This window comes from Suncus etruscus, chromosome 1, assembly GCF_024139225.1.
Source record: "Suncus etruscus isolate mSunEtr1 chromosome 1, mSunEtr1.pri.cur, whole genome shotgun sequence".
Taxonomy (NCBI): domain Eukaryota; kingdom Metazoa; phylum Chordata; class Mammalia; order Eulipotyphla; family Soricidae; genus Suncus; species Suncus etruscus.
In genome coordinates, this window is record NC_064848.1 from 129,280,889 (window position 1) to 129,302,309 (window position 21,421).

Genomic DNA, 21,421 nt, shown 5'->3' on the forward strand with positions numbered 1-21,421 from the left:
CTTGATCATAAAGAGTAAATCAGATGAGTCTAGTGAAAACAAGATCAATGAATTTAGATAAATCTTCAAGAACTTTTTTTTTCTTTTTGGTTTTTGGGCCACACCCGATGATGTTCAGGGGTTACTCCTGGCTATGCACTCAAAAATTGCTCTTGCCTTGAGGGACCATAGAGGACTCCAGAGAATCAAACCGAGGTCCATCCTAGGCTAGCTCGTGTAAGGCTGATGCCCTACCACTTGTGCCATCACTCAGGCCCAAGAACTTTTTTTTCTATTTGTAAATAGTTTAGAGCACATTTTTAGCCTATCTACTCATTAAAGTAAAGAAGATAAGGCAGTAATATAGATGGAAATAAAGCTTTGAGTTCTTTAACAATAGAAATGTTTTACTCACATGTATTTGCTATAAATTAGAGTCATTAGGGAAATATTTCTCATATGACAGATTCATGTAAAGCTAATTACATGTTGGGAAAAAAACACATTTTATTTTAAAACTATTTTTAGAGGCATGAAATAATATCCTAGAGCTAACAGACTAGAGCAGGTAGGGTGTTTGTCTTGCATGCAGCCTGGACTAAACCTGGTTCCACCCCTGGGATTCCATATGATCCCCCCATCCTGCTAGGAGCAATTTCTGAGTGCAAAGCTAGAAGTAACCCTTAAGCATGGCAGGATACCCCGCTCCAGAAAAGTGTTTTAAAAACTTACCTGTGAAATTATCTATGTCCCCTACTTATGCCTTCTTCCCAGATAAAAAAAAATGCTGATGCTGAGTTAAGACATTGCCCCAAACTGAGTAATGTCCTGTTAATTTTACAGTTTTATTTTTATTTTTGGACCTCGTATGAGACTGTAATATGTTATTGAACTATCACTTAGTTTTTTTTTATTCACTTGTAGTTAATATTCATTTAGATATGATCTTACAATCATGAATAAGTCATTATCAACATATTATTGGCCCTTTCAAAATGCAAACTATTTTAGTTTGGGGACACATACAGCGTTGCTCAGGAAGTATTCCTGGCTCTACACTCAGGAATCACTCCTGGCAGGCTCAGGGGATATGCGATGCTAGGGATACAACCTGGGTCAGCCACATGCAAGGCAAATGCCCTTTCCGTTGTACTATTGCTCTGGTCCCTCAACATGCAAACTTTTGAGAACGAAAGAAGCAGAGGAGACATATTTTCTAATGTTCAGAGAACAATTTTATTCCTGGAAGAGAGATCTTTAATAAAAAATTTTTGAGAACACCTTTTTTAAAAGTCTTGAGGGACCTAGGCTTTAGCCACAAATATTGCTACCCTATAGTTAGAATATAACCCTTGTCCTCCTAGTCAAAAAATGTGTATTGAGGTTCAGCTCCTACATATGGATGATTGAATATGGATGGTAGATAGGAAAATGTTCTCTTTCTCTTCTAAGAAAAATTCCTAGAAATTTTATATCCACTTCTTCTTTCTATTTAACACTGATCGTTCTTTAGTCAAGTGGTCTTATCTAGGTCAATATCTAGTTCACAACTTCAATATACAACCTAAAATTAAGTTTCTGGCTCTATTATTGAGAAAAACATTTATTAGTTACAGTGATAACTATATATCACAGTTGTAGTTTCTGCCACTCGATTCTATTCACAATGAATATGTCAAGCTTCAAAGCTCCCCCTCTTTCAGTCATATAATGGGGCGAAAGTCAAGGTAGGCTCTAGGTGATGTTTGGATAGATATTAAGACAACTAAATGATCATGTTCTAAAAGTGTGCTAATATGTACTTTGGTTATTAAGGAAGTTAGATTAATTTATTTTGTGGTTGTTTATTTTCTTAGTTTTGTCAATATAATCTACATTATCCTTGAAAAGATTAGAAAATTTAGCTGCAAATGTGGACTATGATCTAAATTCCTGTCGAGTCAATGATAGAATAGAGTCAAGAGAGTCTTCTGAGAAATTCTTGAATAACTGCTGTCAAAGAGGGAAAAAAAGAACATACTATGAATGTAAATTCAATTTTCACTCAAATTGGATTGGCTACCACCAATATTGCAGTCGGTTGCCCACTAAATTAACACTGAACTCACAGAGCTGCCCTTCCCTTCATCATCAACTTCCTTGAGGACTTGTCCAAGGTCAGTACTTTTTATTCTTACAGCTTCATGACAGAACTCAGCATTTAGCCATCACCCTCCAGATGGAGATGTAAAGGACCTTGGCAAACTGCCTTTCAAAGGTTGTGAACCCGAGTGGAGAATAATTATCTGGGTATTAAACTGAGTTTTTTTTAATCAATCTCTATAATTAAAATAAATAATTGGGAGCACTGTGGTGATGTTGACAAAATGTTTGCCTGCCAATTTCTCTTTTTAAATAACTACCAATGGGAAATGACATGAGCCCCCTCATCTGCTGAGACATTCAGAACGGTTATCACACAGGACTGCAACTTAAATTGAGGTCCTGCATTTAAACAGAAAAGTGTATCTGAAGAGTGAAAAATCAGATATTTATTAAAATGTCTGCAGCTCACACAAGATAAAAAGTGCTGATACATTTCAGGTGCCACTGGCCACACTGTGGTGTCAGCAAAATCACATTAGCAGGTCAGATCAAACTTGCATGATAATGACAAGGGCTCTGACTTGGCTGGCACAAAGTCAGTTGTGGACCAATGTCTTCCTTATAGCTCATAAATCCACTTGATTTCTGCTAGCATGGTTCATGCTGATGTCTCATGAAACACTGGGCAAAATGCTTCATTCATCTTAGGAAATTATCTTCATCACTGATGGTTTCTTTGGCATCTTTCTATAATCAATAATAAAAATAGGGCTAGCCAACATTTTTGACCTCTTACTGTATGCCAAACACTGTACTAAATTTATATTTATTTGATCTCATATAATATTAGCCAGAGTATCCAGTTGTATCTTTTATCAGCCTAATAGTGCCCCAAGTGGATAAAAGTCAAGATGAAGAATATTACATTCTAACTTTTGTTTATTCAAGAAAAATATTCAGTATCAGTTTAATCAACTATGACATAGAAAGAACAATTTTTAGAGGGAAATTTCTAAACTATCAAAATTTTATCATACATTCTACTTTAATTTGGGTGATGAATTATTCAGATTGGTAGCGTTCCCAATTTTCTTTACAAAGCCTGTTTCTGCTTCTGGCTTAAGGAGAAAATTTGCCAAGGTTTCTGTCAAGGAATATTGAAAGCTAAAGACTTTTTTAATCAGAATATTTATTTTAGTGGAAAAGGAGGGAAGAGAGGGAGGGAGGGAGAAAAATAAACATGTACAATTGTACATACTGTGTAACTTACGTGTTAAACAACAAAATTATAAAATATTTGTGTTATATGTAGTCAAATTTTCAATTTGGTGTGTTAAATTCCCATTAAGTTTTCTTTAATCCAAGAAATAAGTTAAGGTATTTTCTTGTTTTATATCGTTTTACTATATACTATATGCCATAAGTAGTAAATTCTTTAAAATTAATGAAAATAAATAATAGAATTTGAAGTCTCTGGGCTGGAGTAGTGGTACAAGTGGGTAGGGAGATTTTGCTTTGCACATGCTAACCTAGGATGGACCAGAGTTCTATTCCCCAGCATTCCATATGGTCCCCCAAGCCAGGAGCAATTTCTTTTTTTTAACCTTTTTTAATGAATTTTTAACTTAATTTATTTAAAAAATGCATTACATAGCTTACATAACTGATAATAATACATTTTTAGGAAGACAAAAAGCAACATTTTTAGAAAAAAATAGAAAGTTGAAAGAAAAACCAAAGAGATAGAAAAGAAAGGAAAGAATATTTTTGAAAATTATTGACTCAAAATGAATTCATTGAAGCGCCAGCAGAAAGTTTAGTAAGCTCTTTTTTTAAAAAAAAAATGATAAGCGTTAAAAAATACAGCAATAACGGTGTGAGAGTGGTAAATGTTGCTGTTTGTATAGGCTCAGCAAAATATGGGTAAAATGAAAGAAAAAAAGCCATGTCCTAAATACAAAAAGACTTTATCCCTGAAGTTCTCTGGCATAAGACTGACTCTGGGCTCCAGGCATACCAGGTTGTCCAACCCTTGAGTCATTCTCTGTGGCTAATTTTTTTCACATATTAGCTGTTGTTGTTGTCCAGTTTTGTAGTTAAAGATTCTAATTTCTGTGCCAGATGGATTCTGGTTTCTGTGTTTCATCAAAGTTAGGATGTGGAGCATCCTTCAGTTTCACCTCACCATCAGATGCAGAGCATCCTGCCCTGCAAGCAAGTTGCTGCTGTCGCTGAGTCATCTCGGTGTCAAAGGAACACTCCTTGGAGTGAAGTTAATGCCAGGGTAGTAGCACGGTCTCCCCTGGTAGAGGTTTGCCTCCTGGTGATGTTGTAGATAATTGTGGTTGTTTCCATAGATGGTCAATAGTTCAGGGGTGTTTGGGCAATACCCATTCTTCAGAGGCCTGAGCCAAGCCAGTCATTATGCCAGTGTTCAGGGTATAAGACTTAACTGCATTACAAATTTGTGTTCCTATTTCTGTTAGATAATAACTAGTTTGCAATTGTAGTATTTTTCTATTTCAATGTGCCTATATTAAAGAGGAACAATGCCACAATATATTATTGGTGCCTCTGGGGAGCAGAGAGAACAAGTCCAACAATCCCCTTAACTTGCTTCTAACATGAATTCTAAAGTGAAAGACTCTTCTATAATAATTCTTTGTTAAACAGATCACAAAGAAAGAAAAACAAACAAAAAACAGTGGGCACAATTGTCACTGTATAAGGAGATATTCAATAAGAGTTATAGCGGTTAAGGGAGTACATCTAGGATATTCATATATGCATGTCCCTTTTATGTCATTAAAAATAGTCAGGAGGAGAGAGCTGAATTCTGGATGTCAATTTGGTCTGTAATTTGGCCTGCTGGAGTCTGCAAAATGACTCCTAGCAGTTCCATATGGGAAAATGCCTTTCAGTGGGAACTAATCAGAAACCTAGTATGGTAGCAACCACAGTCACAGAGTAAAGGAAGGTAGAGAACAGGCAGCTGCTAAAAGTAGATAAGTAGAAAAAGAGTACTGGTAACCTGAGAGTCTATTTTTCACTTTGGTAGCTGGTTGGCAGTTAGCTTGGGTGGGGATAATGTAGTTTATGGGGAGCCAAGAATTGGTGGTAAAAACGGTTAAATGTGGGGTAATAGACGATGGGAGTGAGGGAGTAAAGAACTAAAAATGAGATTCTGGGTGGTGGGCCAAGGCGGGAAGGAAAGTATACAACATAGAAATTCTGTATATGACAAACAGATTAAACCCAATGATATCCAAAGAATTGTATATACTTTCCAGGTTTCAGAATGGACAGGGGTAGGAAGGAAACTTGCCTGCTACTTCCTGAAACCAGAACCTCTTGTGCCATTCTCCATGCTGGCAAACACTCGTGGCTCCCAGGAAGGAAAGAGATCCTTCAAGAGCTGGAAGCCCGGAAGTTCACCACCCCCAACCCAAACCCTCCTTCTAGCCGGGTGGGAAATGTGGAGAACCTGGGGTCCCATTTAAACTCCTCTGCATGACTCACCTCATTGGCCCCCGGGCATGTGGCCCAGAGGAGCGATGTGAACACATAGCCAAGAGTAACCCCTGAGCATCACCAGGTGTTGCTCAAAATCAAAAATAAATTTGAAGTTTCTTGTAAGACAATGTTTCAGTTCCTTTAAGTTTTGTTACTAGTCTGTCTACAAAAGGTAGGTACTTATAATTCAAGCAGAAACTATCAGGCTATATTTTGGATTCTCCTGCAGCATAAAAAGGGGCAAAATAGATAAGATGTTGGTTCAGCTCAGATATTACACTAGAATTTTGAGCAAAAACATTGTGTAGCAAAATAGTTTTAATTAAAAGGAGAAGATATGTGGAGGAGAAAAAGAGTGAGCAAGCAAGAGAGAGAGAACGAGATAGAGATGCCCAAGAGCGAACATGGGATTCTCATAGAGTAAAGCACAGAGGAGATATATATATATATATATATATATATATATATATATATATATATATAGAGAGAGAGAGAGAGAGAGAGAGAGAGCGCACAGGCTTAGAAGAAAAAAAACAGCCTCAAATGGCTTGGTGTGGAAATTACATATAATTGCTCCACATTGCCTTAGCCTGGAGTTTCCAGGTATATTAAAATAAAAATTAAGCCTCACATTGTCACAGGGAAAGCTTTGTACTATTGAAAGTTCTTTCATATTATTGCCTTAGATTCTTTTTTTTAAAAATACCTTTATTTAAACACCTTGATTACAAATATAGTTGTAGTTGGGTTTCAGTCATGTAAAGAACACCCCCCTTCACCAGTGCAACATTCCCATCACCAATGTCCCAGATCTTCCTCCTCCCCACGAGCTGCTTCTCTTTTCTGAGGGGCCTACCCACCTCTAGGAAGGGGCTTCATTTCTGCATCTGGATTGGTGCATCCTTTCTTCATCTCCAAAGAGCACAGACTATGCATCTCCATGGGATGTAGTCAACATGCCTTTGAGTTACTTCAAAGCTAAGCAATTTTTTTCTTACATTTTATTTTTTCCTAAAAGCTCCATACCTATATGCCGATAACACAGAACATCATTTTTACTACTTTAATGGCTTGAATATAAATATGATGGTTGAATTAGGTAGTCTATATGGGGCTCAAAATCTAACATTCAAGAAAATTAGATATGGATGCAAATTTTTGTAGGTAAGTTGGTTTTATCTTGCTGTTTTGTTTTGGATTATTTTTCTAGTGTAAGTGCTAGAACACAGAAAATTCTTATTCATTTGAGCCATGCATGATTCATGTCTGAATATACTCCGGCCCCAAAATATTTATTTGTACTGAGAATAGTTACAACTCATTACACATTTCAAAATGTTGAGTAGTATCTTAAATACTACAAGAATCCAAAAATTACTTCTCTAAATTTATTTTCTAATGTTTTAATGTTTGTTCCCACAACTTTTATTTCATATTTTGCTCAATTCTGTGTATAAACAATATTTTAAAAATTTCCTATAGAATTAAACAGAATAATAGTCTTTTAATAGTACAGTTGTTCAAAAGTTGATTTTATCTAATTTTTGTTTGAGGTATAGAAGTTTACTTGTCTATAATCTATATTCATATAGAATTTTATATTATATAGAAGTGCAATCATACTCAAAATTTTTATGGAAATAAATGATGATGTGTATCATGCATATAAATTATATCCCTGAGAGGAGATAGCTTGTTTTTAGACTTGAAATGATTTGCACTCAAATATTTGAGATGATTGGAAGAATTTAAGATTCACGTATCCAGTGATTGGAAGACTCAGTCATTTCTGGTTTATTTGTATTTTATTTGGATTTAACTTTGATTGCAAAGTTATTAATACTAACCCCATTTATATATTGATATAGATTGCAAGAATGTACATTGGTTCAAAAACAGACAGGGTGAGACAGAGGTATATTCCTAGAAACAAATTCCTGCATTAGATCAGTAAAAACAATACTATATCCAGAAGTAATTGAAAATCATATATATGTAACTTGCTGATTTCATGCTAAGTATATGCCCAATTTAACACTTTAGCCAGGTTCCTAAATGCTCCAATGATCCTTTGGTCCATAGGGGAAAAATGAAGAAGTTAAAATGGAAAGACAATAGCATTGCCAACCTGCATGTTACACAGGAGAATAAAACAGAGATAAACATGACATTCTGAGCACAGCATCTTTACGCTTTGTTTAACTTCACTGTAAATTGGCTTCTTGTTGGTCCGGAGATTGTGCTAGGTCAGCACTCTGGATGCTACTGAGAGTTGACAAGTCGGGCTTAACTAGAGGGAATGTTGTGCAGAGGGGTTAGCTGGTAAATGATCAAGGAGTGAAGGCAGTAAGAGCTACTGATGAGGTGGAGATGAGGTGGCAGGAACAACCAACTCTGCCTCTGTTACAAAAATTTTTCCCAGAATAATTCTACATTTGCTAACCTCTCCCAGATATTTTTTCTATAACAAAATATAGCTAATTTGGTCTCAGACATGTGATTCCATTAAACAAGATGATACTAAAAGATTCAGATCACAGAGACTATATAAAACATGAATTAAAGGTCTAACATTAAAATAAAATAAGAGACCAAACTAGCAAGTGAGTGGCTGAAGCAATAATAAAACAGGTAGGACACTTGCCTTTCTAAGTGCAGATACCAGTTCAATTCCCAGTGCCACATATGTTTCCCAGAACACCAGGAATGATTCCTGAGCAGGGAGCCAGGAGTAAGTCCTGAGCATAACTGAGTATGGTTCCCCAAAAGCAAACAATATAAATGACAATTCAAGAAGAAAAAAATACTTTTTAAAAAAATTTTCATAATAATAGCAAAATAAATGAGACTTGAAATGTCTGAAAACTAGGTTTTTTTAATAATGGTATGTGTCCAAGGAAAAGCATGGAATCACAAGGGATGAAATTAAAACTCTGTCATACAACATGTAAATTCAGATCATGAATTACAAACTTAATCAGGTCAATTCATTAGGATATCTGTATATAAGAATATCCTAAGAAGAGATAATTTATAAAACAGAATTGTACTACAAAACTGAAAGGTTATCTAAATAATAAATTATTTCATTGATGATGAATGTTCAATAAAAGTACTTCCATACATATTGTTTAATAAGAATGAATAGTGATAATATAGTCTTAAAGAATAATATCAGCCTTCTAACAATCATAAAGCTTCATGTGACTTTGGTATTTACTATTGCCAAATGTATCATCTTCTTCATGATAATTTGTGAGCAAATACTTTCATTTCTTCCATTTCTAATTCATTCTCAGTTATCTTAAACTCATCTTTTATGCCACAATTTTATATATTATCCAAATTAAATTAGGTTTCAATACCCTGCTTAACTTCTCAAACACCCTGATTTTAATTAACAGTTTCTGCTTCTCCTTCAATTAGGGAAAGAGTCTATTGTAGTCCTCAGAATGCAAAAGGTATACTCAATAATTATTTTAAGAAAATAACCAAATGAGGTGAAAATAAGACTTTGATAAGTCATGCCAGCTAGGCTACACAAATTTGCAGACCCTATTCCAAAAGATAATAATAATAATAATAATAAGAAGAAGAAGAAGAAGAAGAAGAAGAAGAAGAAGAAAAGAAGAAGAAGAAGAAAAAGAAGAAAAGAAGAAAGAAGCAGTAGCAGCAGCAGCAGCAGCAGCAGCAGAAGAAGAAGAAGAAGAAGAAGAAGAAGAAGAAGAAGAAGAAGAAGAAGAAGAAGAAGAAGAAGAAGAAGAAGAAGAAGAAAAGAAAAAGAAGAAAAGAAGAAAGAAGCAGCAGCAGCAGAGGAAGAAGAAGAAGAAGAAAGAAGAAGAAGAAGAAGAAGAAGAAGAAGAAGAAGAAGAAGAAGAAGAAGAAGAAGAAGAAGAAGAAGAAGAGAAGAAATATCAAGTTCTTCAAATCATGAAGAGATGGGAAAGTGCAAGGGAAAATGAAAACCAGATAAATTCTCTCACTTGTTGCCTTTTTACTTGCTATTTAAAATGCTTCTAATGTTAAAAAAGACTCAAGTTAGTGCTACTGTTCATTTTTCAGAATTTCATTTTTAAATGCAAATGTAGATATTTACTATATATGCAGAATTACCAAAATTACATGATTTCTAGTTCATAAACCAAACATGAGTATGACTTTTTTGTTGTTAAAAAAAACTGTAAAAAGCTGGCTCAGAACTTATTTGATTGTTTTATTTTCCTTCATCATAGTGTGGTACTTTATACAAACAACATTTACCTTGAGTTTGCTAAAAAGGAATAATTATGTCACCCTCTTCCCCCCTTTTTTTGGTTTTGGGGTCACACTCGGCAGTGCTCAGGGGTTACTACTGTTTCTAAGCTCAGAAATCACTCCTGGCAGGCTCGGGGGACCATATGGGATGATGGGATTCGAACCACCATCCTTCTTCATGCAAGGCAAATGTCCTACCTTCATGCTATCTCTACGGCCCCTCCCCTTTCTTTTTAGGCCACCATTTCTTCTATAAATGATCAGTTCATAGGGGAGTAAGAAACAGGAATAAAGAAAAAGATGTGATGGAGCTTCGTCAGCTGTTTCTGCTTATTAGAACCATTTCTTCTTTCTGTCTTTTAAAGCAAATTCTAGTTCAAGAGGAAAGCATGGCTTTTCCTGACTGTCGGTACTCTCATTTACACGGGTATAAATGTGGCATGCTTATCTTGTACTTGCTTGGCACTTCCACAATACTGTGGCTCCACCAACATTCTGTGCTTATTGGACATGATGTGTGCTATATGTAAATGACTGGCATGAAAAACTGACAAGCATGCTGTGTACATTTCTGCTCAGACACCTGCTCCGTTGAGCTACATGATTTCATTTGCACCACACAATAGCAAAGACAAAAGTATTTAGAACTTCAATATGGCACCAGCAGAGTAGGGCATTTGGGGGAGCACGTGCTCGGGATAGCTGCACATTCTGTCTTAAATCTGTTGTGCTGCTGCTTTATACCTGACGGCTTGATCTTCAAAGTCCCGATTTACTGTAAAGAATCCTATTAAAATGACATAAAGAAATCTGGTTTCAGTACAGTGAGAACAATGAAGAATGACAAATAGTCCCCAAGCCTCTTTTCAAACTTCTGTTGTAACTTGGTAAAGGAAGAATACATATGTTTGCACACCAGGAATGACACATTATTTTTATTTTCAGACATTTATAATTGCTTTGCCATTGACTGAGCTATTAAATATTCAGATCTGAGCTGGAAGCAGGTAATTTAGTACAGCAATATTTTCTTCCGTTTCATTATTAAAATGGAATAAAAGTTAAATTATGAAATGCAATTGAAAATATTTTAGTCAGGAGAACATTGGACTCTCCAGCCTCTTTTGGAAAAAGAGATAAAAAGAGATAAAATAATAAACAAGATCAATTATTTTTACTGTTCCTGGAGCCTGGATTGATAGTGCATTTTCTCCTAATTTCTGCTAGTAAGAATTCCAGTTTTGAGGCCTTTGTTCTACCAACCATACTCAAGATGACATTTTTTTTGTTTGTTTATTTTATGGCAACCTAGACTTTTGATTGTAAAGTCACCCTAATTTTGATTTTCATATTATATTAAGAAAATTAAAAAATGAATGTTTTTAGGTCTATTTAAAAACGTTGAAACTAGAAAATCAGAAAACCTTCCCCAGCTAGTAAAAATGGCTGCTTTAGAAGTCGCATCTGTAACCAGCAGAATCTATGTTCTAACCAATTCATTCCAAATGAGTTCACAAAGTGTACTGGGGTACACTAGTATCTGAGTGCCATTGCCAAGTTAGATCTATCAATATCGTTTCTTTATCTGATATATACATTAGTCAATACGTTCTGTCATATTACTAAATACCAGATTACTTTTTGAAACACCTTTTCTATGTTTCTGTCATTCATCTGAATATATACAAAATATACTTCCTTAAACAGAGAGTTTCTACAATTAAAACATTTTGTATTAAGCTTTGTCTTTTCGTGCTATAATGCAAAAATATATGTAGATTATATTATTATAATGTAGATGAAAGTATATATTATACATGATAGACAATTGATTAAAATGACAAAATAGACAGCAATTACCTGAGAATAGTAGTATTCACCGTCATAAAAATAATTATTTAAAAATATTTATTAGAAATTTAGAAACACTTTTTGATAGTATAGTTCATAAGTTTATGTTTCACATGATGTGTAGCATTTATTATTAGTTTTATTATTAGTTTATTATTAGTTCATTATACAAAGCAGTGAAATTACCACTGTATTTAATAGCATACGTTCACTTTTCTGGGATACCTAAGACAGTGCAATATCTGATGACTATGAAAATTATATTGCAGTGTCAATAAATTCTAATAGAAATAAGTCATACACTCCTATGAAAACAACTCAAACTAGACAGCATGGAGAGAGAGGCATGATAGAAAAGAGACCCAATAGTATCCCCTTAATTAAATCACCCAAGGAAATAACTTTTATTGTCACTGAGTATTTGATACAAATTATTTCTACTTTCTTAGAATTAAGTGAAATGTTTTGAGCAGCTTTTGTGTTCTGTTCAGATATTAGCTCAGAGAATTTTGTGGTTCTATTCTTCTTCTTTTTTTTTTTTTTTGGTTTTTGGTTTTTGGGCCACACCCGATGACGCTCAGACATTACTCCTGGCTATGCGCTCAGAAGTCGCTCTTGGCTTGGGGGACCATATGAGACGCCGGGGGATAGAACCGTGGTCCGTTCTAGGCTAGCGCTGGCAAGGCAGACAGACACACCTCTAGCGCCACCGTGCCGGCCCCTTTGGTTCTATTCTTTGAGGTACTGGTGTCTGAGCAGCATCAATTCAAAGCAGATTTTGAAGACAAGAATTCAAGTTTATTCATGTGAGGGGTTCACTAGGTCACTCTATAAGCGCTCAGGTTCTCCAGTGTCTTACCCTGAAGCACTCAGCAAACACAAGGGTTTTACCCAGCATGTGTGGGGGATCATGTATGTACTTTTGCCCCTATCTTTCTACCGACTAATTTGGTTTTTTGTTTTGTTCATTTGGTTTGGAGCCACACCTGGAGATATCCGGGTGTTACTCATGGCTCTGCAATCTGGAATTATTTCTGGCAGTTCTTGGTGGACTGAATGGGATGCTAGGGTGAAAACCCAGGTCAGCTGCATGCAAGGCAAAAACCTATCCACTGTACTATCTCTCCGGCTCCTAATTTGGCATTTTTAAACAACTACTTTCTATCATGCACTTTGATGATTTTCTCTCTATTTATTAGTTCCTAATACTTAAAATAATTTTCTACCTGTTATTTATTGTATGCCAGAATGTATTGCTGTACTAATGTTACTTAATGTTTGTGGTCTGTGTATAATTGGAATCTGAAGATTAGATATCATTTGACCTAATCTACTGAATTCCTACCAGATATCTTTCCTGTATAATCTTGACTGCATTTTTTAACAGAAATCTGTGTGGTGTATATGGCATTCATTTGGATTCTAATGGTTCTTGGAAGAAAAATTATTTATATATTCTCATTTTTTAAAATCTGCTGATACTTTTAGGTAATGCCACAAATGTCTAAATAGGTATTATTCCTTTTGGGGAAATGGGTCTCCTAAGTAGGGTTCAGGGCACTGATGGCCACTACTCATAATTCTTAGCAAAGCGGCCAAGGTTGAGGCCTAAGGATGCATCACTACACTGGCCCAGGATCAAAGCAGTTTGGCCACCCATAAATCATTTGTCTTAATCCTTGAATTATATATCTGGCCTGTGGTGCTGTATCTTTAAATTGATTTCTTCCCCTTTTGTCTTTTTACAATATGATTTTATTTTTTATTATTTTAACTGAGTGATAAGCATCATAAAATCTTCAAGGAGCTCTAACAAAATATTAGCTTAGCAATGATATTTAAATGTGACCAAATTATGAGAGATTTTGTGTAGTTTTGATTTTTCAAGGTTAGTAGTCATTGACATTTTCTTTCTTTTTTCACCTTTCATTGTACATTTTGAAAAATTAGTTAAAGACAACTTTCATTTTTTTTTTCAAAGTTTCATGGTTTTCTGCTGAACTGTAGATTTTGGAAATTTATTTCTTTAACTCAGTTTTATAGTCTGAGAAGAATATAAATGAATAAAATGAATATTAGACAGGGAGAGAGCAAATACATCCAAAATAAGAAGTAAAAGATATTTCAACTCAAGAAATAACTTGATTTTAAACTAGAAAGACATGGAAAGAATGCAATCTGAAATTGAATGATTGAAACCATGTCATACAGCCCTCTGTCAACTTCAAGCCTAAATTTTCAAATCAGACTCATTCTATATTTTAGTTTATTTAACCTCCAAGTTCCAGAATATCTATCTGTGTTTAGGTTTTGTCTCTATCACTATACAGCAAATGCAACACCTGTATACAGAGCAACATTTGAAAATGGGGTCCAAAGACAGGATTATCCTTTGAAGAATGTGTGTTGAGTCATATTTAGACCTTCTCACTTCTAGTATCATCCTTGCTGGCGTTTTCTGCCTCTAAACTCTTTTCTTTCTTTAAAACTAGTGTGATACATCTCTACCACACTGTGTGGTCATATTATAAAAGTCATTTTCCAGATAAGGAAGAGTTTTGTTAAAATTGGATATTATTTGTAATCCAACCAAGTTGACTTAAACTCTAAGCCTCCTAACAAATTCAATGCAGACCCAGAAAGATAAAAGTGAGGTTTAGAGATCACTGCCAGGAGTAATTTCTGAGTGCACAGCCCAGAGTAACCCCTAGCATCATTGAGTATGGACTAAAATCAAAACAACAGCAAAAATAATGTCATTAGTCTTTATTACAAGTAGAATATTCGATTCATTATCTTTGAAATTATGATCTGTGACCATACTAATATCCACTTTAATGAAAGCCAAATAATTAAAGAGTTACATAAACCACAATTGTATTCATTTTATCACTTTCTGAAATTCCATTTTCTTCTTTTGGTTTTTGTTTAGCTACAATTCTAGTTGTTTGAAAATATTTTTATTCACTCAAAATAACAAAACTGAAAAACAAAAATTCATATTTTTCAAATTTCTCTGTTTAATTTATTAAAGTCCATATTAGACAAATTTTGTGAAAGAAGTCTGGAAATATATGTGGGTTCACAAACAGAATTCTTATAAAAAATTATTGGAAATAGCAACTCCTCACAATCTGCCATGTCTTAAAATCAAATAGACTATCTAAGAGGTTTTAAAAGAAGTACTTACAGTGATTTATTTTAATTTACTTGATGAAAATTATGTGAAAAAATATAATTCAAGAAAGTACTATAATATCTAATAAAAAGTTTGAGTAGTTTAAAACATTTGCATAAAATTGCACCTTGTATGATGTTTAATATTTATAGCTCTCCCTTGAAATTGTATATCATCACATTTTCCTCTTCCTGTCATCCCTTTTTAAATGCTCTAAAATACATTCATTTGGCAATCTAAACCCTAGGAGTTTTTCATAATTCTAATATAAAGATGTTTTTATTATCTTTTATAAATTACAGTTGTAAATAAACCAATAGTTTGCTAAAAACAAAACAAAACAAGACTAGGGTTAAGGTACTTGACTTGCATGTGGCTGACCCTAGTTCAATCTCCAGCAACCCAAGAACACCTGAGCATTTCCTGAACACAAAGTTTGGAGTAGCTTTCAAGCATCTCTAGGTGTGACCTCGAAAACTTTCTCTCCCCAAAATAAATGAGTAAGGGCAGCTGGTTCCCTAGCAGTTTAGGAGTCTTCATAGACTACCTGGATAATACTATTTGGAGTAGTATAATCCATGCATGGAGTAGAAAATAGAATACTGCATGGAGTAGGAAATAGAAAAAGTTGCTAAACTTGCTTTCACTTTTTACAGATAACCCAACCATCTTAGACAGATTAGATTATCTACTCAGACTTGAAATTTAGTAGGAGTGGTAAATTGACCTATTGGTATTCTGGTTTATGTTTCTGATTTAACATGATATAATTCATATTGCCTCAACTATTTATCAGCTTGGAAACGAGCTCATATTTGATCATTAGTGGTAGAAAATATCTTTTTAAGAAAAATCCACAGAGGTTACAAATCTGGGCAAATATGCCATCAGAAATGAATATGGATTATGGGGCCAGAGTGGCAGTGCAGCGGTAGGGCATTTGCCTTGCATGCAGCTAACCTAGGATGGACCGTGGTTCAATCTCCTGGCATCCTATACAGTTCCCCAAGACAAAAGCGATTTCTGAGCGCATAGCCAACAGTAACTCCTTGAGCATCACTGGGTGTGGCCAAAAAAAGAAAAAGCATGGTGAGTGCAGTTATAGAAATAACTACACTGAGAACTACCCTAATCATGTGAATGAATGAGGGAACTGGAAAGCCTATCTAGAGTACATTTGGGGATGAGGTGGGATGGAGGGAGATTTGGGACATTGGTGGTGGGAATGTTGCACTGATGAAGGAGGTGTTCTTTACATGACTGAAACGTAATCACAATCATATTTGTAATCAAGATGTTTAAATAAAGAAAAAAAGAAAAAGTAATGAATATGGATTCTGAAAAGTGTTCCCTCTCCAAGTATTCATGCAAATATTCTTTTTATATTTTGCAATCTGAAATGTATCAGCAACAATTTTTCCATAAGACAAACAAAATAGCCAACGGGGATTTGTGAATGTCCTTTTATTGAGAGGTGCTTCTGTTTTTAGTTATTCAATTAGTGCAATAGTAAATTTGGGGATTTGAATTTTTTTGTTTGTTTGTTTTTTGGGGGGGCCACACCCGGTGGTGCTCAGGGGTTACTCCTGGCTATCTGCTCAGAAATAGCTCCTGGCAGGCACTGGGACCATATAAGACTCTGGGATTTGAACCAACCACCTTTGGTCCTCGGAAGGCTGTCTGCAAGGCAAACGCCACTGTGCTATCTCTCCAGCCCCAGGGATTAGAATTTCTAAAGGATTGGAATGTAATGATAATTCATTTTTGCTATTTTTAATAAAATTTAAGGTATCACAAATAAACAAGGAGCACTATTCCATCCCCAGCATCCCATATGGTCTCCAGAATTGATTTCTGATCAAATAATCAACAAGAAATCCCTGAGCACCATTTTAAACATAAACCCAAATTCTAAACAACAAAATTTTGGCTGATTAAAAAATATTTTCTTCTTGCAATAGCTTTGCAGGAGAGTTGTAGAACATTTTAAAATTTGCCCAAATATAGGAGGCAGTACTACTCTCTTGAGCACCTCAATTACTCTTTCATAATAGATATATAATTAATAAAATATAGTTAAACATTTTATCTGGAGTTACGTAGTCTTTAGTTTGCCAAAACATAATCACTTGTTATTTTTCCTTTAAGAAATTTCCTTCCTACTTGCTTCCATTGAGAATATATTTCATCACTGAGAATTTTAATTTATCGTTTAAACTTGATCAGATAAAAGTGTGTTTAGAAGATAAGAAAATTCTGACAAAATAAATTACAGTTTTTATCTGATTATGTAAGTGCAAACATGTGTTGGTTATAGAACACAATGTAATTAGCATATAAAAAGTGTTCAGCTGTACTTCATAGATTTGTTTGGGCTACAACACAGGATAAGTCAGCTTTATGCTTGCAAATAACCATCCATATAAATAGCTAATCGCATTGATGTAATCTCCCAGTTATTATTTCTGAACTCTGAACTTATTTCCTAGAATTCTGGATCCATAAGAATTTAATAGTAATTCAGATGCACTTTTTTGGTTGTTCTTTTGGTGATATCATGTTTACTCATATTAAGTTATGGCATTTATCTTTCCACTGAGAAGAATACTATGTCATAATGAAATAGAACATAAACATGGCAAAATTTTACTATAGAAACCATTCCTAACTTTTGGGAATGACGTTCTTTTGTTTTGACTTTAGAACATATACATACCCATTTAAAATTTTTTGTGTGTGTGTGATTTTTTGGGTCACACCTGGCAGTGCTCAGGGGTTACTCCTGGCTCCATGCTCAGAAATTGTTCCTGGCAGGCACGTAGGACCATATGGGATGCCGGGATTCGAACCGATGACCTTCTGCATGAAAGGAAAATGTCTTACCTCCACCCTATCTCTCCGGCCCCCATTTTAAATATTTTTGTGTGTGAATTTAATGTAAATTTTTCCTCTCCCAATAAAGATTTTAGAATACTAAACATGAGATCTTTAAGGATCTATTAGGGTATTAGAAAAGAAAGATTGTGGAGGTTAGAGCCTGGAGTGAGAATAGACCAAATATATTTCTTACTCATCTCTCTGGCTTTCCTTGGGCCATCTCTTTATGGGGTGTCAGAAAGAGAACACTAGCATTACTGATCAAACTTGACTAATTAAAGAGGTTCTTGGCTCGTAAGAACCAGTTAATATGGAAGACTATCCTCTCTCTGCTGGCACATAGTTGAAATTTGGCAACATATTTAAGATGATTCTGTTGTGCCCCAAGATATTTTTGCTTAAGTTTTTTTAGAGATGTTAAGATTAATTTTGAGGAAAACAAAAACCTTAGTTGTGTAACCTGCTAAACTAAGAAATTGTTCAAAAGTGATTCAGCCACTCTAAAACTACTTGAACTTTTGAAATCTAATTAATGAAAGAATATAAAATGTTTCTGCATTTACTCTTTATTTCCAGCTAATAACCCATAACTATGGTATTCTTACCCAAACCAATTACCTCATAAAAATAAAAAGCCCTGCTCCCAAAAGACATTATAATGTGAAAAGTTGAGTATTATGTTTACAAAGACATGAAAACTGCTCAAATAAACATTAGTTGTTGTCCAAATAACTTATAGAACCTAAAAATTAGAAGAGCTATGAGGTTATAGTCCCCTTGTTTTTGAGGAGAATAATTAAGGCATTCAAAAGAGACATCAACATATCATAAGATGAAGGGTTTTAGTTCACTCTTATCTTTTAAATCTGAATGTTTTAAATTTTATTCCTTTAGCTGACTCAGAAGTTTTTGACTTTTCTACTAACTTGTAGCAAAATTATACACAGTAAAACATTTTTATACTGTACCAAGCTCACAGTTTCATAGATACACTATTTTTTAAATCTATAATCCTTTGAAATGTTTCTACAAGAAAGTCACAAAAGGAAAAATAAGTAAAATTTCTTCTAAAATATAAAATAAAATAGCATTACAAAAATATATTTTTAAAAAATCAAGTCAGGAAATTATATTAAAAAACTTGCTCTTTTTCTGATTCCACTTAATTGAGTTTAATTTAAATAAAAACAACATGTTAGCCACATGCCCTCTTTGACTTCCCTACATTAATTTGTTTATTAGGATCTCTGCACTCTCGTCCACACAGAGGAAGGTTTCATAAATGCATATTGACATGCTCACTGTAGTCTTATGCGGAAGGGAGAATTAATCCTCCATTGTGTAGCAGTCAAGTCCTATTTAGTGGTTTGTATGCAAGGATCAATACAGGGTCTCTAAGGCATAATGGCTGGCTCCATTCACTCTTGCTAGGCAAACAAATACCCTTTTAATAGTCAGTTCACGAAAAAAAAAATAAAAAGCTTTTCCTAGGCACAGCTCTGGGTAGACCTTTTAAACAATCTACAAGTATGATTTGCAGTGCTGCTGGATACATTTTTACTTCCTTTTCCTTCTTTGAATGTAATTTCACTCTAGCCTTTCCCATTAAAACCTATCACCAAGAAACAATTTGATATACAAATTCAACCCAGGGGAAATACAAGTCTTACTATGTTGCCCCTCTCAAAAATAGTAATAATTCAACAGAATGAAAAATTCTTAAACAATTTTTGTTGCTAATTGTGGGATTTAGTAAAGTGAAGAACATGAGGGTCTTGTGACATTGTCAGAAAGCCCTGATTTTATTAACATAGGTGGGGCCTTAACTCTACCTACTCATGATCAATCCTTCAATCAAGTATTGCCTAGATACCTCTTACAGTACATCCCTTCTCTTTCTTTCTACTTTTCAGTTTAATCTTTCTTCCTTTGGCAACTATTTCTTGAATGTTCTCACCTGGAAGAAATTCTACAATCATTTATATGATAGAAATTATTACTCTCAGTTATTATTTCTTATTTCACCCCTCTCCTTACTAAATGTAAGAAAGGTTTGCAGCTTCTAATATCTACCTTCCCACACTTAGTACAGTGTTTTAAACATAATATATCCTACTTCCCACTGCATGTTCCAGTATTTCATTAGTAGTAGATGTAACCACACACCCCATTTCCTCCCGTGTAACTTTACTTGCAAGACCCTCCCATTCCTGGGAGGGGTCTTGGGGAAATTATAAAAGGTTTGGCCTCATGGGCAAAAGGGGATTGGGATTTGCCTGAATGGAGAAGGTAGCAGGAGGAGAGATGGCTGAGAGACAAGTTAGGATGCAGGGCTGAATAAGGATCCAGCATAAATGGTTATGATATAGGCCACATATGTTGGCCAGGGCTGAATAAAAATGATCTCTCTGGAAGCCTGACTGCATGTGAGTTTAATACCCGCCGCTTTCCTGAACCCAGATACTTGCTGGTTGGAGAAGGTGGAGCCACGTGGTCCTGAGTTGGAGGACAAAGGCCTCCATTACCATCCACCACCATCCAATCCCATCTTTATGGCTAAATGCAACAGTAGACAGCAACAAGCATAATTGGATTGTCTTCTTTATTTCTATGCATCATTGATTCTAGGCATTCAGTGATGGTAAGATGGCATAGAATGGGATACAATGGGAGACTTCAATTATTTTTAACGAGAATTTGAATCTTTTTTTTTTAATTCAATCATCGTGATTTACATAGTTGGACTTTAGACATACAATGTTCCAGCAGCATTCTCACCACTGGTATCAATTTCTCTGCACCAATATTTCCAGACTCTCTTCTCTTCCCACCCTCAGCCTGCCATCTTAAAAAGCACATTTTTAAGTTTTACTATTAAAGTTTGTGTCTCATGATTTCAGTGTTGTTGACTATGTTTGAATATTTAACATTACTTCATACTAATGATGTAACTGAATCCTCTTGACCATTGTACTATATTTCTTCTCATCTACCTTTTCTTTCCCCACCACTCATTTTTTCCCTCCTATCCAATGGGGCCAAAAACTATCTATTCCTTTTACCCTTTAAACCATTGTTTTTTTATCCAGTTATTCTAAATAGCATATAACATATAAATAACATATAACATATAAATAACAATAATATAATAATAAGCAATATTATCCTGATTAATTCTTCTTCTAGATTACTTAATTTACATAAAAGCTTCCAGTACATTCATATTGCTACAAATTACATTATTTTTAATTCATTAAAGTGGCATAATATTCCATTGTGTATATATACACTACAACATCATGTTCTTATTTATTGTTAGATATCTAGGTTGATTCCAAATATTAGTCATTTTACTGAGTGCTGCAATGAATAATGGTGTGCATACATCCTTAATGTTTTTCCCATCCTGGGGATAGATACTCAAAAGTGGAATCATCTGACAGATACGATTTTTTGCTTATTTTTGATCCACACACTGACTCTGTACTCAGAAATATTCCTGACAGATTCCTGAGAGAATGCCAGGGACGGAATCTGTGTATTAAATTGCCAGGATTTAACCCACTGTTTTTCACAGAGGTTGAACTAGACAGCATTCCCAACAGCAGTAGTGAATTTCTTTTTCACAGCATTCCTGCCAACACAGAACATTCTTATATATTTATATGTACAATTCTCACTGGT

The 21,421-nt window shown here is 34.7% G+C and overlaps 1 protein-coding gene across 1 annotated transcript in view; it reads left to right on the forward strand.

The window, feature by feature from the left end:
- KCND2 (potassium voltage-gated channel subfamily D member 2) overlaps positions 1 to 21,421 on the forward strand; it is a 565,220-nt gene that overhangs the window by 503,820 nt on the left and 39,979 nt on the right. The gene's annotated exons all lie outside the window — the stretch shown is intronic.